At 42.7% G+C, this 18,884-nt stretch overlaps 1 non-coding gene across 1 annotated transcript; it reads left to right on the top strand.

The window, feature by feature from the left end:
* The first annotated feature begins 1,772 nt into the window (after nt 1-1,772).
* trnaf-aaa (transfer RNA phenylalanine (anticodon AAA)) lies at nt 1,773-1,854 on the top strand. Its single transcript has one exon. It is a non-coding gene; the product is annotated as a tRNA-Phe (tRNA).
* Nucleotides 1,855-18,884: the final 17,030 nt, after the last annotated feature.

Below are 18,884 nucleotides of genomic sequence, written 5' to 3'. Positions count from 1 at the left end.
AAATACGCAACAATCAATTAAAGTTACGACAGTGATTCAGCCTGTCTATCCCTGATTGATAGCCACGGTTGAGCCACCTTCCCTTTTTTATGTTTATGCCAGACAGTAATGTACAATTGTTGTAGTTCATCCATGTGGTCTCTTAATGTCTGCCATTGCCAATCCACAGTCATCCCCTTAAGTATCATTCGCCAATCTATCCTAGCCAATTCACGCCTCATACCTTCAAAGATACCCTTCTTTAAGTTCTGGACCATGATCTCTGAATTAACTGTTTTATACTCCATCCTAATGCAAAATTCCACCATATTATGGTCACTCTTCCCCAAGGGGCCTCGCACAACGAGATTGCTAATTCATCCTCTCTCATTGCACAACACCCAGTCTAAGATGGCCTCCCCCCTAGTTGGTTCCTCGACATATTGGTCTAGAAAACCATCCCTTATGCACTCCAGGAAATCCTCCTCCACCGTATTGCTTCCAGTTTGGTTTGCCCAATCTATGTGCATATTAAAGTCACCCATCATAACTGCTGCACCTTTATTGCATGCACCCCTAATTTCCTGTTTGATGCCCTCCCCAACATCACAACTACTGTTTGGAGGTCTGTACACAACTCCCACTCACGTTTTTGCCCTTTGGTGGTCTGCAGCTCTACCCATATAGATTCCACATCATCCAAGCTAATGCCCTTCCAAACTATTGCATTAATCTCCTCTTTAACCAGCAATGCTACACCACCTCCTTTTCCTTTTATTCTATCATTTAATTTAACACGGATTTCCTCCCATTCTGATCAGTGATCCCGGATTTTCATCTGTTGAATCTGCAATTTTCTGTAGGTATGTGACACTCTGAGCTGATAACGAAATGAAATTGTGAAATATATCTGTGTCGCTCGGTCTCTGCCTCTCTCTCTCTTCAGAGAGCTGTGTATGTGTTGTATGTTTGAGTCTTTGTCTCTCTCAGTCTGACTCACTCTGTCTGTCCCTGTTTCTCTGCTTATCTCTGTCTCTCAATCTGTCTCTTCCTCACGGTGTCCACTTCTGTTCCAAAGGGATTCTCTCAGACTCTTTGTCTGACTGGCTCTCTCTTTCCCATCATTTCGGTCTGTCCATCTCTTTGCCTGTCTCTAACCTGAAAAGTATTTCCATCATTTTCTGTTTTAGTCTCTATCTCTCTATCTCTACCTGTCTCTCTCCTTGTCACTGTCTCTTTCATTGTCTTTTTCTCACTCTTTCCCTTTCTCTCTTAATAGATCACACACACACATGTCTGTATATGTTTGTGTTTGACTCTTTTTCTCACTCAGTCTTCCTCTCTTTCTCAGTCTCACACTTTCTGTCTATCGTTGTCTCTATCTCGCTGTCTGTCTCTCGCTGTTTGTCGGTTTGTCTCTGTCTCTCAATCTGTCAACTTCTCATGGTGTCCAGTTCTGTTCACAGCTCGATTCCTGCTCTGACAGATCTGGTACCCATTAGTTCCTCGTTCGTTTAGTGGGTATATCCCGCCTGTCCCGCGAGAGACCGGGGTTCAGTTCCCTGACGGGGAGGCAGTTGTTTCAAAATGTAGAATTTTACTTCTGTTTCTTGGAAGAGATTCATATTAAAAAGTTGCAGAGCAATATCGAGCTGTAAAAATACAGGTAAAGGAGATTGCCTCTTGCAGAGTTTGAGCAGATGGAGACTTTTTCAGGAATCTTTGGCCGTCTGCTGCACAGAGATGGATGACTGAGTTTTTTCTGAGTAACGTTTACAAAAGGCAGCAACACAGTAGTCGTGGCCGAGTTGTTAAGGCGATGGACTAAAAATCCATTGGGGTTTTCCAGCGTAGGTTCGAATCCTGCCGACCATTTCTCAGCATTTTTCATTCAATTTCACCAGGTCTCTGCCAAACTGATCCTGAGATCGATGGAATAACGTCCCACACCTTTCAACACTGACATTTTTTTCTCATGTTTATTAATCAGCAATATTTACGATACATCCGTTTAAAAAATCGCAAAAATCAGTCAAAGTTGCGACAGTGATTCAGCCTGTCTATCCCGCGAGATGTCTGAAGCATCTGTGCATGTCCGTTGGTGCGTGTATATTTTTGGTTATTTGTGTGTGTGTCTCTGTGTCTATCTATCTCTATATATATCTCTATGTATGTGCAACTGTCTGTGGAAATCATCACCATGAATTTGGTATGTCCTGGAACTTATAAGAAAGACTTGGGGAAAATAATACGGTTGTGAACTTTTGTATCGGCTTTGGTTCAGTAGCAGCATTCTCGCCTGAATTAGGTGTTTGTGTGTTCAAGTCGCACTCCTGAGACGTGAGCATATCATCTTGGCTAACACTCAAGTGCAGCATTTGGGGAATTTTGCAATGTTGAAGCTGTTGACTTTCGGATGAAATGTTAAATTAAACTCCGTCTGCACCCATGGGTGGATATGAAAGGTCCCATGGCATTACTCGAAAAAAAATAGGAGAGTTGCCCCCGTGTCAATATCACTAAAAATGTTCGTAAATGCTCACTGGAAGCCGATGTGCATGTGTTTGTATGTGGGGTTGGGGTTGAAGCCCAGATGCTCACAGAGACAGAATGCAGGGTCTCACCGGACTAGGAAATCTCAGTGGTTAAGGCTTTGGACTTAAAATTCAATGGGTATTTTTCCGCGTGGGTTCGTACCCCACTCCTGGTATCTCTTTAATTTAACACGGATTTCCTCAAATTCTAATCAGTGATACCGGATTTTCATCGGTTGAATCAGCAATTTTATGTAACAATGTGACACTCTGAACCGATAATGAAATGAAATTGTGAAATGTATCTGTTTCGCTCGGTCGCTGCCTCTCTTTCTCTTCAGAGAGCTGTGTATGTTTTTGTATGTTTGAATCTTTGTATCTCTCAGTCTGACTCACTCTGTCTGTCCCTGTTTCTCTGTTTGTCTCTGTCTCTCAATCTGGCTCTTTCTCACGGTGCCCACGTCTGTTCCAATTGGATTCTCTCAGATTATTTGTCTGACTGGCTCTCTCTTTCCCATCATTTCGGTCTGTCCATGTCTTTGCCTGTCTCTGTTAGTCCCTTCCTGTAACCTGAGAAGTATTTCCATCATTTTCTGTTTTAGTCTCTATCTCTCTCTCTCTGTCTGTTTTTCTCCTTGTCACTGACTGTATCATTGTCTTTCTCTCACTCTTACCCTCTCTCTCTTAATAGGTCACACATACACACATCACTGTATATATATATGTGTGAGTCTTTTTTCTTACTCAGTCTGCCTCACCCTCTCAGTCTCAACTTTCTGTCTCTCCTTGTCTCTATCTCACTGTCTGTCTCTCCCTGTTTCGCTGTTTATCTCTGCCTCTCAATGTGTCTGTGTCTTTCTCACGGTGTCCAGTTCTGTTCCAATGGGATTCTCTCAGTCTATCTGTCTGACTGTCTCTCGCTTTCCCATCATCTCTGTCTGTCTATGTTTCTGACTGTCTGTCTATCTTTGCCTGTCTCTGTTAGTTCCTGTCTCTAACCTGCTGAGTATTTCCATCATTTTCTGTTCTTATCTCTGTCTCTCTCTCTATCTTTCTCTCTCTCTCTCTCTATCTGTCTCTCTCCTTGTCATTGTATTTATCACTATCACTCTCTCACTCTTTCCCTCTCTCTCTTTATAAAGCACACAAATATATCTGTGTATATGTGTGTGTTTGAGGCTTTTTCTCACTCAGTTGCGTCTCCTTCTCAGACTCACACTTTCTGTCTCTCTTTGTCTCTATCTCGCTGTCTGTCTCTCCCTGTTTGTCGGTTGGTCTCTGCCTCTCAATGTGTTGGTCGACTTCTCAAGGTGACCAGTTTTGATCACAGCTCGATTCTGGCTCTGACAGCACCCACCTCTGTCACTTCCTCGGTAGTATAGTGGTGAGTATCCCCACCTCTCAAGCTGGGGAGCGGGGTTCAATTCCCTGACGAGAAGGCAGTTATCTCAATATGCAGAGTTTTACTTTTGTTTTTGGCATAGATTCATATTGAAAAGTTCCAGAGTAATATAGAACAGTAAAAATACAACAAGAGCAGATTGCTTCTTCCAGATTTTTAGCAAACGGAGATTGTTTCAGGGTTCTGTGGCCGTCTGCTGCACAGAGATGGATGACTGAGTTTTATCTGAGTAACATTTAAATAGGTAGCTAACCAGGGGTCGTGGCCGAGTGGATAAGGTGATGGACTGCAAATCCATTGTGGTTTCCTGGCACATATGCGAATCCTGTTGACTACGTATCTCAGCATTTTTCATTCCATTTCACAATTTAATCAGGTCCTGCAAAACTGATCCTGAGTTTGGTGGAATAACGTCCCGCACATGTCAACACTGACATTTTTTTTCTTATTTTCATTAATCTGCAATATTCACGATACATAGGGATAGAAAAACGCAAAAATCAGCCAAATTAGCGACAGTGGTTCTGGCTGTCTATCACTCTGTATGTCTAAGGCACTCTGTGCATGTCCATCGGTGCGTGTATATTTCTGGTTTTGTGTGTGTGTGTGTGTCTCTGTGTCTGTCTCTCTGCATGTATGTCACTGTCTATGTGCAACTGTCTGTGGATATCATCACCATGAATTTGGTATGTCCTGGAACTTTTTAAAAATAATTGTGTAAAATAATACGGTTGTGAACTTAGGTATCGGCATTGGTTCAGTGGCAGCATTCTCGACTAAATCTGGAGGTTGTGTGTTCAAGTCCCACTCCTGAGACTTGAGCATATAATCTTGGCTGACACGCAAATGCAGAACGTGGGGAATTTTGCATTGTTGAAGCTGTTGACTTTCGGATGAAATGTTAAATTGAAGCTCCGTCTGCACCCTCGGGTGGATGTGAAAATTCGAAGAGCGTTAATCAGACACATAGAAAAATAGAAAATAGGTGCAGGAGTAGGCTATTCTGCCCTTCGAGCCTGCACCACATTAAATGAGTTCATGGCTGAACATGCAACTTCAGTACCGCATTCCTGCTTTCTCGCCACACCTCTTATACACCTAGTAGTAAGGACTACATCTAACTCCTTTTTGAATATATTTTGTGAATTGGCCTCAACAACTTCCTAAGGTAGAGAATTCGACAGGTGCACCACTCTCTGGGTGAAGAAGTTTCTCCTCATCTCGGTCCAAAATAGCTTACCCCTTATCCTTGGACTGTGACCCCTGGTTCTGGACTTCCCCAACTTTGGGAACATTCTTCCTGCATCCAACCTGTCTAAACCCGTCAGAATTTTAAACGTTTCGATGAGATCCCCTCTCATTCTTCTAAACTCCAGTGAATACAAGCACAGTTGATCCAGTCTTTATTGATATGTCAGTCCCGCCATCCCGGGAATCAGTCTGGTGAACCTTCGCTGCACTCCCTCAATAGCAAGAATGTCCTTCCTCAAGTTAGGGGAGACCAAAACTGTACACAATACTCCAGGTGTGGCCTCACCAAGGCCTGTACAACTGTAGTAACACATCCGTGCCCCTGTAATCAAATCCCCTCACTGTGAAGGCCAACATGCCATTTGCTTTCTTAACCGCCTGGTGTACCTGCATGCCAACCTTCAATGACTGATGTACCATGACACCCAGGTCTCGTTGCACCTCCCCTTTTTCTAATCTGCCATCATTCAGATAAAAGTCTGTCTCTCTGTTTTTACCACGAAAGTGGATAATCTCACATTTATCCACATTAGACTTCATCTGCCATGCATTTGCCCACTCAACTAACCTATCCAAGTTATAGCATCCAACTCGCAGCTCACACTGCCACCCAACTTAGTGTCATCCACAAATTTGGACATTCTACATTTAATCCCCTCGTCTTAATCATTAATGTACAATGTAAACAGCTCGGGCCCCAGCACAGAACTTTACGGTACCCCACTAGTCACTGCCTGCCATTCTGAAAAATACCCATTTACTCCTACTCTTTGCTTCCTGTCTGCCAACCAGTTCTCAATCCATGTCAGCACACTACCCCCAATCCCATGTGCTTTAACTTTGCACATTAATCTCTTGTGTGGTACCTTGTCGAAATCCTTCTGAAAGTCCAAATACACCACATCAAATGGTGCCCTCTTGTCCACTCTACTGGAAACATCCTCAAAAAATTTAAGATTTGTCAAGCATGATTTCCCTTTCACAAATCCATGCTGACTTGGACCTATCATGTCACCTCTTTCCAAATGCGCTGCTATGACATCCTTAATAATTGATTCCACTACCGATGTCAGGCTGACCGGTCTATAATTACCTGTTTTCTCTCTTCCTCCTTTTTCAAAAAGTGGTGTTACATTTGCTACCCTCCACTCGAGAGGAACTGATCCAGAGTATATGGAATGTTGCAAAATGACTGTCAATGCATCAGCTATTTCCAAGGCCACCTCCTTAAGTACTCTGCAGTCCATCAGACCCTGGAGATTTATCGGCCTTCAATCCCATCAATTTCCCCAACACAATTTCCCGACCAATAAAGATTTCCCTCAGTTCCTCCTTCTTACTCGACCCTCTAACGCCTTTTATATCCGGAAGGTTGTTTGTGTCCTCGTTAGTGAATACCGAACCAAAGTACTTGTTCAATTGGTCTGCCATATCTTTGTTCCCAGTTTTGACTTCCCCTGATTCTGACTGCAGGGGACCCACGTTTGACTTTAGTAACCTTTTTCTCTTTACATATCTGTAGAAACATAGAAACATAGAAATGTTCCCTGCAAGCTTCCTCTCGTACACTATTTTACCTGCCCTAATCAAACCTTTTGTCCTGCTCTGCTGAGTTCTAAATTTCTCCCGGTCCCCTGGTTCGCTGCTATTTCTGGCCAATTTGTATGCCACTTCCTTGGCTTTAATACTATCCCTGATTTCCCTTGATAGCCACGGTTGAGCCACCTTCCCTTTTTTATTTTTATGCCAGACAGGGATGTACAATTGTTGTAGTTCATCCATGCGGTCTCTAAATGTCTGCCATTGCCCATCCACTCACAACCCCTTAAGTATCATTCGCCAATCTATCCTACCCAATTCACGCCTCATACCTTCAAAGTTACCCTTCTTTAAGTTCTGGACCATGGTCTCTGAATTAACTGTTTCATTCTCCATCCTAATGTAGAATTCCACCATATCATGGTCACTCTTCCACAAGGGGCCTCGCACAACGAGATTGCTAATTAATCCTCTCTCATTACACAACAACCAGTCTAAGATGGCCTCCCCCCTAGTTTGTTCCTCGACATATTGGCCTAGAAAACCATCCTTTATGCACTACACGAAATCCTCCTCCACCGTATTGTTTCCAGTTGGGTTAGCCCAATCTATATGCATATTAAAGTCACCCATGATAACTGCTGCACCTTTATTGCATGCACCCCTAATTTCCTGTTTGATGCCCTCCCCAACATCACTACTACTGTTTGGAGGTCTGTACAGAACTCTCACTAGCGTTTTCTGCCCTTTGGTATTCTGTAGCTCCACCCATACCGATTCCACATCATCCCAGCTAATGTCTTTCCTTACAATTGCATTAATTTCCTCTTTAACCAGCAACGTCAATCCGCCTCCTTTTCCTTTCTGTCTGTCCTTCCTAAATGTTGAATACCCTTGGATGTTGAATTCCCAGCCTTAGTCACCCTGCAGCCATGTCTCTGTGATGCCGACCACATCTTATCCGTTGACTGCTATCTGCACAGTTAATTCATCCACCTTATTCTGAATACTCCTCGCCTTGAGGCACAGAGCTTGCCTTTTTAACATACTTTGACCCTTTAGAATTCTGCTGCATAGTGGCCCTTTTTATTTTTTGCCTTGGGTTCCTCTGCCCTCCACTTTTACTCATCTCCTTTCTGTCTTTTGCTTCTGTCTCTATTTTGTTTCCCTCTGTCTCCCTGCATTGATTCCCATTACCCTGCCATATTAGTTTAACTCCTCCCCAACAGCACTAGCAAACACTCCTCCTAGGACTGTTGTTCCGGTCCTGCCTCGGTGCAGACCATCTGGTTTGTACTGGTCCCACCTCCCCAGAACCGGTTCCAATGCCCCAGGAATTTGAATCCCTCTCTGCTGCACCACTGTTCAAGCCACGTATTCATTTGAGCTATTCTGCGATTCCTACTCCGACTAGCACGTGGCACTGGTAGCAATCCCGAGATTACTACTTTTGAAGTCCTACTTTTTAATTTATCTCCCAGCTCCTTAAATTCGTCTCGTAAGACCTCATCCCGTTTTGTTTTAGCTATATCGTTGGTACCAATGTGCACCACGACAACTGGCTGTTCACCTTCCATTTTCAGAATGTCCTGCACCCTCTCCGAGATATCCTTGACCCTTGCACCAGGGAGGCAACATACCATCCTGGAGTCCCGGTTGCGGCTGCGTAAGCGCCTATCTATTCCCCTTACAATTGAATTCCCTATCACTCTCGCTCTCTCTCTTTTTCATACCAACTCGAAAGAGAATAGGAGAGTTGGCCCCGTGTCAATATTACTAAAAATGTCCGTAAATGCTCACTGAAACCGCATGTGTATATGTGTGTCTGTGGGGAAGCCCAATCTCTCACAGAGACAGAATCCGCATACTTACAGGACCAGGATTTCAGAGTGCTTAAAGCGTTGGACTTAAGATCCACTGAATTTGTAATCACGTCGGTTCGAGCCCCACTCCATATAAGTCTTTGATTTAACACTAATTTTCTCCCATCCTGCTCGGTGATACCTGATTGTTAACTGTTGAATCTGCATTTTTCTCTGTGACACTCTCAAATATCAAGAAATTGAATTGTGAAATGTATCTCAGTCTCTGCCTCTGCCTCTTTCCTTTAGCAGCAGGTAACCTTTATCATTATTGTTGACAAATTAAGTTAATCTAAGGGTTAAGTCATGGCAGGAAAACTGGGACACAAGTTGTGCTCTCCTGTGCTTCGTGGGAAGTCACAGTGTCCTTGACGATTACATGTGCGCGAAGTGTTTCCGCCTGCAGCACCGGACAGAGCGTATTGTGGCAGTGGAGCTGTGGGTGGATTTTCTCTGGAGCATCCGTGATGCTGAGGATGTCGTGAATTGCACGTTTAGTGAGTTGGCCACACCGCAGGTAAAGGGTACACAGCCAGATAGGGGATGTGTGAACAACAGGAAGAGCAGTGGAAGGAAGGGAATGCAGGGGTCCCCTGCAGTCATCGCCTACTGCAAAACAGTTACACCGCTTTGGGTACTGTTGAGGGGGATGGACTCATCAGGGGAGAGCAGCAGCAGCCACTTTCATGGCACTGTGGGTGGCTCTGCTGCACAGGAGGGCAGGAAAAATAGTGGGAGAGCTATAGTTGTAGGGGATTCTATTGTAAGGGGAATAGATAGACGTTTCTGCGACTGCAATCGGGACTCCAGGATTGTATGTTGCCTGCCTGGTGCAAGGCTCAAAGGTGTCTCGGAGCAGGTGAAGGATATTTTGAAGGGGGAGGGTAAACAGCCAGTTGTCCTGGTGCATATAGGTACCAACGATATAGGTACAAAAACGGGATGAGGCCCTACAAGTTGAATTTAGGGAGCTAGGAGTTAAAATGAAAAAAGTAGGACCTCAAAGGTAGTAATCTCAGGATTGCTACCAGTTTCACGTGCTAGTCAGAGTAGGAATCTAAGAATATCTCAGATGAATACGTGGCTTGAGGAGTTGTGCAGCAGGGAGGGATTCAAATTCCTGGGATATTGGAACCGGTTCTGGGGGAGCTGGGACCACAAAACGGACGGTCTGACCCTGGCCAGGACCGGAAGCAATGTCCTCGGGGGGGGAGTGTTTGCCAGTGCTGTTGGGGAGCGGTTAAACTAATATGGCAGGGGGATGGTAACCTATGCAGGGAGACAGAGGGTAGTTAAACAGGGGCAGAAGCAAAAGAGAGGAAGAAGAAAAATAAAAGTGGAGGGCAGAGAGAGCCAAGGCAAATATCAAAAAGGGACACATTGCAGCAAAATTCTAAAAGGGCAAAGTGTGTTAAAAAGTCAAGCCTGAAGGCTCTGTGCCTCAATGAGCGGAGTATTCGTAATATGGTGGACTAATTAACTGCACAGGCATAATCAATATGATATAATTGGCATCACAGAGACATGGCTCCAGGATGACCAATGCTAGGAACTCAAAAACCAGGGGTATTCAACATTCAGGAAGAATAGGCAGAAAGGAAACGGAGGTAAGGTAGCGTTGCTGGTTAAAGAGGAAATTAATGCAATAGTAAGGAAGGACATTAGCTTGGATGATGTGGAATCTGTATTGGTCGAACTGCGGAATAGCATAGGAGAGAAAACGTTAGTGGGAGTTGTGTACAGACCACCAAACGTAGTAGTGAGGTTGGGGCCAGCATCAAACAAGAAATTAGGGATGCATGCAATAAAGGTACAGCAGTTATCATGGGAGACTTCAATCTATACATAGATTGTGCTAACCAAACTGGTACCAAGACGATGGAGGAGGATTTCCTCGAGTGTATTCGGGATGGTTTTCTGGACCAATATTTCGAGAAACCAATGAGATGGCTGGTCATCCTAGACTGGGTGATGTGTAATGAGAAATAACTAATTAGCAATCTTCTTGTGCGAGCCCCCTTAGGGAAGAATGATCATAAAATGGTAGATTTCTTTATTAAGATGGAGAGTGACACAAGTAATTCAGAGACAAGGCTCCTGAACTTAGGGAAAGGTAACTTCGATGGTATGACAAGAGAATTGTTTAGAATAGACTGATAATTAAAGGCTTGACGGTGGATAGGCAATGGCAGACATTTAAAGATCACATGGATGAACTTCAATAATTTTACATTCCTGTCTGGAGTAAAAATAAAACGGGGAAGGTGGCTCAACCGTGGCTAACTAGGGAAATTAAGGATAGTGATAAATCCAAGGAAGAGGTATATAAATAGGCGAGAAAAAGTACAAACCTGAGGAGGGGGAAAATAGAATACGAGAAGAAGCTTGCCGGGTACATAAAAACTGACTGCAAAAGCTTCGATAGATACGTGAAGAGAAAAAGATTAGTGAAGACAAACGTAATTCCCTTGCAGTCGGATGCAGGTGAATTTATAATGAGGAACAAAGAAATGGCAGACGAGTTGAACAAATACTTTGGTTCTGTTTTCACGAAGGAAAGCACAAATAATCTTCCGGAAATACTAGGGGACCGAGTGTCTAGTGAGTAGGAGGTACTGAAGGATATCCTTATTAGGCAGGAAATTGTGTTCGGAAAATTGATGGGATTGAAGGCCGATAAATCCCCAGGGCCTGATAGTCTGCATCCCAGAGTACTTAAGGAAGTGGCACTAGAAATACTGAATACATTGGTGATCATTTTCCAACAGTCTATCGACTTAGGACCGAGATGAAGAGAAACTTCTTCATTCAAATAATTGTGAACCTGTGGAATTCTCTACCACAGAACGTTGTTGAAGCCAGTTCGTTAGATGTATTCAAAAGGGAGTTAGATGTGGCCCTTACAGCTGAAGGGATTAAGGGTATGGAGAGAAAGCAGGAATGGCGTACTGAAGTTGCATGATCAGCCATGATCATGTTGAATGGTGGTGTAGGCTCGAAATGCCTAATGGCCTACTCCTGCACACAGTTTCTATGTTTGTACGTTTATATGTATCACTCAATATCTCCCTCAGTGTCTCTCAATGTCTCCCTCAATCTCTCTTTCAATGTCTCTCTCATAGTCTCCCTCAATGTATGTCTCAATGTACCTCTCAATGTCTCTCTCAATGTCTCGCTAAATGTCTCCCCCGACATCGCCCTCAATGTCACTGTCACTGCCTCCAACAATGTCTCTCTCAACTTCTCACACAATGACTCGCTCAATATCTCCCTCAGTGTTTTTCAATGTCTCCCTCAATCTCTCTTTCAATGTCTCTCTCATAGTCTCCCTCAATGTATGTCTCAATGTACCTCTCAATGTCTCGCTCAATGTCTCGCTAAATGTCTCCCGCAACATCGCCCTCAATGTCACTGTCACTGCCTCCAACAATGTCTCTCTCAACTTCCCACACAATGACTCGCTCAATGTCTCCCTCAATGTGTCTCTCAATGTCTCACTCAATCTCTCTCTCAAAGTCTCTCTCAATATCTCCCTTCAGGTGTTTGTCAATGTCTCCCTCAATGCCTTGCTCAATGACTTTCTCAATATATCTTTCACTGTCTCCCTCAACGTCTCTCTCAATGATTCTCTCGATGTCTCTCTCAATGTTTCCCTCAATGTCTCCTTCAATGTTTCCATGAATATGTCCTTCAATTTCTTTCTCAATGCTTCTCGCAATGTCTCCCTCAATGTCGGTCTCAATGTTCCCTCTCTGTCTCTCTCAATATCTCTCTCAATACCTGCCTCAATGCCATCCTCAATGTGTCTCTCGATATCTCTCTATGTGCCTCTCCCAATGTCTCTCTCAAAATCTCGATCAGTGAATTTCAAAGTCTCTCTTAATGCCTCCCTCAATGTCTCCCTCAATATATCTCTCAAAGTATCTCTCAATGTTTCTCTCAGTGTCTCTATCAATGTTTCTCTCAGTGTCTCTCTCAATGTTTCTCTCAGTGTCTCTCTTAATGCCTCCCTCAATGAATCTCTCAATATATCTCTCAATGTATCTCTCAATGTTTCTCTCAGTGTCTCTGTCAATGTTTCTCTCAGTGTCTCTCTCAATGTTTCTCTCAGTGTCTCTCTCAATGCCTCCCTCAATGAATCTCTCAATATATCTCTCAATATATCTCTCAATGTATCTCTCAATGTTTCTCTCAGTGTCTCTCTCAATGCCTCCCTCAATGAATCTCTCAATATATCTCTCAATGTATCTCTCAATGTTTCTCTCAATGTTTCTCTCAATGTTTCTCTCAGTGTCTCTCTCAATGCCTCCCTCAATGAATCTCTCAATATATCTCTCAATGTATCTCTCAATGTTTCTCTCAATGTTTCTCTCAATGTTTCTCTCAATGTTTCTCTCAGTGTCTCTCTCAATGCCTCCCTCAATGAATCTCTCAATATATCTCTCAATGTATCTCTCAATGTTTCTCTCAGTGTCTCTCTCAATGCCACCCTCAATGGCTTTTTCAATGTCTCTCTCAATGTTTCCCCCAATGTCTCCCTCAATGTCTCCCTCAATATCTCTCTCAATGTGTCTCTCAATGTGTCTCTCAAAGAATCTCTCAATATCGCCTTAATGTCTCACTCAATGTCTCATTCAATGTTTCACTCGATGTGCTTCTCAATATCTCACTCAATATATCACTCAATGTTTCTCTCAATGTCTCTCTCCATGTCTCTCTCCATATCTCTCTCAATGTTTCTCTATGTCTCTCGTTCTTCCTTTTTGTCTCTCTCTTTCTCTCTCTCTGTATCTTCGCCCTCTCTGTCTCCTTCTCTCAATGTCTCATTGTGATTCACGTGCACTCCCTCTCCTTCTGCCTCAATCACTCTGTCTTTTTATCTGTCTTCATCTGTCTTCTTTAACTCAATTTTTAAAATAACTGCAACTTTATCCCCTTGTGCATTAATTAGCAAGTCCAATTTAACAACTAACTAATTTAATTAGGTCTGTGCTCGTTATATTCAATTGAACAATTAACTGTAACTTTACTCCGCTGTGTAATAATTAACCGGTCCAATTTAACGATTGACATTAATTTTATTACCCTGCGTATTTGATATCATGCCAACTTTCACAATTATCTGTAACATTATTCTCCTGTGTATTCGTTATCATTAAATTAACTGCAGTTTTATCCCGTTTGCCCTCGTTATCATGACCAATTTAATAATTAACTACATTTATTAGCCAATGTGTTCGTTATATTCAATTGAATAGTTGTCTAGGTTTATTCCCCTGAGATTTACTTATCATTTGTGCTGGTTGTCATGTCTAATTTTACCATTAACAGTAACGTTATCCCCCTGTGAACTGTTTATCATGTCCAACTTTACCATTAACAATGACGTTATCCTCCTGTGTACTAGTTATCATGTCCAAATTTAGCATTAACAGAGATGTTATCCTCCTGTGTACTGGTTATCATCTCCATTTTTACCATTTACACGAACGTTACCCTGTGTACACAGGAACACAAGAAATAAGAGCAGGAGTAGGCCATTTGAACCCTCGAGCCTGCTCTGCCATTTAATAAGATCATTGCTGATCTGATCATGGACTCAGCTCCACATCCCTACCCGCTCCCCGTAACCCTTTATTACCTTAACGCTCAAAAATGTGTCTATCTCCATCTTAACTGTAACTTTACTCCCGTCTGTAATAGTTATTGCGTCCAACTGAATGATTAACTTTATTTTTGTTACTCTGTGTATTGGATTTCAACCCGAATTTCACAATTATCTGCAACATCATTCTCTTCTGTATTCGTTATCATTTCCAAATTATACAGTAATTGTAGTTTTGTATTTTGTGCACTCGTTATCATGACCAATTTAACAATTAACCACTTGTATTAGCCAGTGTGTTCGTTATATTCAATTGAATAATTAATTAAGTTTATTGCACTGAGCTAAGCTTATGTCCATTTTTACCATTAACACTATCATTACCCTGTGTACTGGTTATCATGTTCAATTTTACCACTTACATTCACGTTATCCTCCTGTGTACAGGTTATCGTGTCCAGTGTTACCATTTACAATAACGTTATCCTGTTTACACAAGAACACAAGAACTAGGAGCAGGAGTAGGCCATTTGACCCCTCGAGCCCGGTCCGCCATTTCATAAGATCATTGTTGATCTGATCATTTAATCAGCTCCACTTGTCTGCACGCTTCCCATAAACATTTATTCCCTTATCGCGCGAAAATCTGTCCATCTCCGCCTTAAATATATTCAATGACCCAGCATCCACAGCTCTCTGGGGCATTGAATTCCACAGATTTACAACCCTCTGAAAGAATAAATTCCTCCTCATCTCAGTTTTAAATGGGCGGTCACATATTCTCAGACTATGTCCACTAGTTTCAGTTTCCCCTATGAGTGGCAAAATATGTTCTGCGTCCATCATGTCCAGACCTTTCATCGTCTTAGATTTTTGGATGTGATCCTCTCTCGTTCTTCTGAACTGCAATGTATATGGACTCAACCTACTCAACCTATCTTCATAAGTCAAACCCCTCATCTCTGGAATCAACCTACTGAACGTTCTCTGTACAGTCTCCAATGCAAATATATCCTTCCTTAAAAACGGAGAACAAAACTGTACGCAGTACTCCAGGTGTGGCCTCACCAATACCCTGTACAGTTGTAGCAGGACGTAGCTGCTTTTATAATCAACCCCCTTGCAATAAAGCCAAACATTCCATTTGCCTTCCTGATTTACAAGCTGTACCTGCTTTATAATTTTCGTGTTTCATGCACAAGGATCCGCAGGTCCCACTGTACTGAAGCACTTTGCAATTTCCCGTCATTTAAGTAATAATCTGCTTTTCTATTTTTTCTGCTAAAGTGGATAACCTCACATTTTCTAACATTATATTCCATCTGCCGAAATTTTGCACATTCACTTAGCCTGTCTATATCAATTTGCAGATTTGTTGTATCCTCTTCACAATGTGCTTTCCCACCCATCTTTGTGTCGTTTGCAAACTTGGTTACATTACACGCGGTCCCTTCATCTATGTCATTAATATAGATTGGAAATAGTTGATGCCCCAGCACCGATCGTTGTGGCAACCAACTAGTTACTGTTTGCCAACCGGAAAATGACCTGTTTATCCCAACTCTCTATTTTCTGTTAGTTAGCTAATCCTCAATCCATGCCAATATATTACCCCAACCCCATGAACTTTTATCTTGTGCATTAACCATTTATGCGGCACTTTAACGAATGCCTTCTGGAAATCCAAATACACCACATCCATTGATTCCCCCTTATTCACCCTGCTCGTTACATCCTCGAAGAACTCAAGCAAATTTGTCAAACATGATTTCCCTTTCATAAAACCATGCTGACTCTGCTTGATTGAATTATGCTTTTCCAAATGTCCTGCTACTGTTCCTTAATAATGGAGTCCAGCATTTTCCCAACGATAGGGGTTATCATGTCCAATTTTACCATTAACACTAACGTTAACCTCCTGTGTAACGATTATTATCACCAATTTTATCATTAACTGTTATGTTAATCTCCTGTGTACTTGTTATCATCACCAATTTTACCATTAGCACTAACTTTATCCTGTGTACTGGTTATCATGTCCCATTTTTCAATTAAAAGTAACATTATCCTTCATAATCTTTTTCGTGACCAATGTTACAAATAACAATAACGTTATCACCACGTGGACTGGTTACTAAGCCCACTTTAACAAAGAACTGTAAACTTTTTCACCGCAGTATTAGTCATCATGTCCAATTCAATAATTACCTGCAGCATTTTCCCCCTGTGTATTGATCATCCTGACAAATTTATCTGTTAACTGTAACCTTATTACCCTGTCTATTTGTTAGAAATTCCAGTTTAAAATGTAAAGATAACATTGTACCCAATGCACATGTTATCACAACCAATTAAACGTTAATTAATTTTATTTGCCAGTGTAGTTGAGATAGTCAGTTGAAGATGTAACTGAGACATTTTCCTCTGTTTATTACTTATCATCTCAATTAACTGTGATTTTATACCCCTGTGCAACAGTTAATAAGCCCCTTTTAAAAATTAGTGATGAATTTATTGTTCAATGTATTTTGATGAAGCTCAATTCCATAACCAACTGTAACTTTGCACGAATTTTACGAGTAATCATGTCCAATTTAACAATTAACTGAAACTTTATTCCCCTTTCTAATGGTAACCAAGTCCAATTTAACAATCACCTGTACCTTCATACCCTCTGTATTAATTATATCCAGTTCAACAATTAACTGTACCTTTATATCCTGTCAATGAATTATATCCAATTTAAGAATTAAAAGAAGATGTATACACTGTGTATTAGATGTATCCAGTTAAACTAGTGGGAGAACCATTAGAAGTTCCTGAGTCGACAAGAGGCAGCGTGGGGAGGCCTATAAAAAGCCCAGCGTTGGCGAGTCGGCGAGAGGCCAACCGGTGCAGCTGCAGCAGGGAGAGAAGGCAAAAACGAAGTAAATAAATTTGAAAGGTGACGTCACAGCTAAGGGGGTAAGTGATTGGCTGGTGATTGGTAATTAGCTTCTGTTTTTTCTTTTCTCTATCAGTAAGTAACATTTAGCATTGCTGTTGCCAAATTAAGTTTATCTAAGGGTTTTGTCATGCCAGGACAGCTCGGACACGTGTTATACTCCTCCTGTACTATGTGGGAAGTCAGGGACGCTTCTGGTGTCCCTGACGACTACGTGTGCGGGAAGTGCATCCACCTCCAGCTTCTGACGGACTGCATTGCGGCACTGGAACTGCTGGTGGATGAACTCTGGAGCATCCACGATGCTTACAATGATGTGAATAGCAGCTTTAGTGAGTTGGTCTTACCACAGGTAAAGGGTGCACAGCCAGATAGTAAATGGGTGACCAGCAGGAAGAGCAGTACAAGGAAGATGGTGCAGGGGTCCCCTGCGGTCAACCCCCTGCAAAACAGATACACCGCGTTGGGTACTGTTGAGGGGGATGACTGATCAGGGGGGAGCAGTACCAGCCAAGTTCATGGCACCGTGGGTGGCTCTGCTGTACAGGAGGGCAGGGCAAAGAGTGGAGGAGCAATAATGATAGGGGATTCGATTTTAATGGGTTTGGCGTTTCTGCGGCCGCAACCGAGACTCCAGGATGGTATGTTGCCACCCTGCTCCAGGATGTCTCAGAGCGGGTGCAGAGCATTCTGAAAAGGGATGGTGAAAAGCCAGTTGTCGTGGTGCATATAGGTACCAATGATATAGGTAAAAAACGGGATGAGGTCCTACGAGATGAATTTAGGGAGCGAGGATTTAAATTAAAAAGTAGGACCTGAATTATAGTAATCTCAGGATTGCTACCAGTGCCACGTGCTAGTCAGAGTAGGAATCGCAGGATAGCTCAGATGAATACGTGGCTTGAGGAGTGGTACACGAGGGAGGGGTTCAAATTCCTGGGACACAGGAACCGGTTCTGGGAGAGATGGGACCAGTACAAACTGGATGGTCTGCACTTGGGCAGGACTGGAACCAATGTCCTAGGGGAAGTTTTTGCTAGTTCTTTTGGGGATGAGTTAAACTAACATGGCAGGCGGATGGGAACCTATGCAGGGAGACAGAGGGAAATAAAATGGAGGCAGAAGCAAAAGATAGAAAGGAGAATAGTAAACATGGAGCGCAACATGGAGGGCCACATTACAAAAAAATTAAAAAGGGGCAAAGGATGTTAAAAAGACATGCCTGAAGGCTCTGTCCCTCAATGCGAGGAGTATTCGGAAAAGGTGGACGAATTAACTGCGCAGACTGCAGTTAATGGATATGATGTAATTGGCATTACAGCGACATGGCTCCAGGGTGACCAAGGCTGGGAGCTCAACATCCAGAGGTTTCAACATTTAGGAAGGATAGGAGAGAGAGGAGAAGAAGGCAGGGTGGCGTTGCTGGTTAAAGGGGAAATTAATGCAAGAGTAAGAAGGGACATTAGCCTGGATGATGTGGAATCGTGATGGATGCAGCTACGGAATTCCAAACGGCAGATAACGTTAGTGGGATTTAGACGGCAGATAACGTTAGTGTACAGACCACCAAACAATAGTAGTGAGGTTGGGGACAGCATCAAACAAGAAATAAGGGATGTGTACAATAAAGGTACAGCAGTTATCATGGGCGACTTTAATCTACATATTGATTGGGCTAACCCAACTGGTAGCAATGCGGTGGAGGAGGATTTCTTGGAGTGTATTAGGGATGGTTTTCTAGACCAATATGTCGAGGAACCAACTAGAG

Source organism: Pristiophorus japonicus, chromosome 23 (genome assembly GCF_044704955.1).
Source record: "Pristiophorus japonicus isolate sPriJap1 chromosome 23, sPriJap1.hap1, whole genome shotgun sequence".
NCBI lineage: Eukaryota > Metazoa > Chordata > Chondrichthyes > Pristiophoridae > Pristiophorus > Pristiophorus japonicus.
Note: the sequence above shows the minus strand (reverse complement) of the source record. Positions and strands in the feature narration are given on the sequence as shown.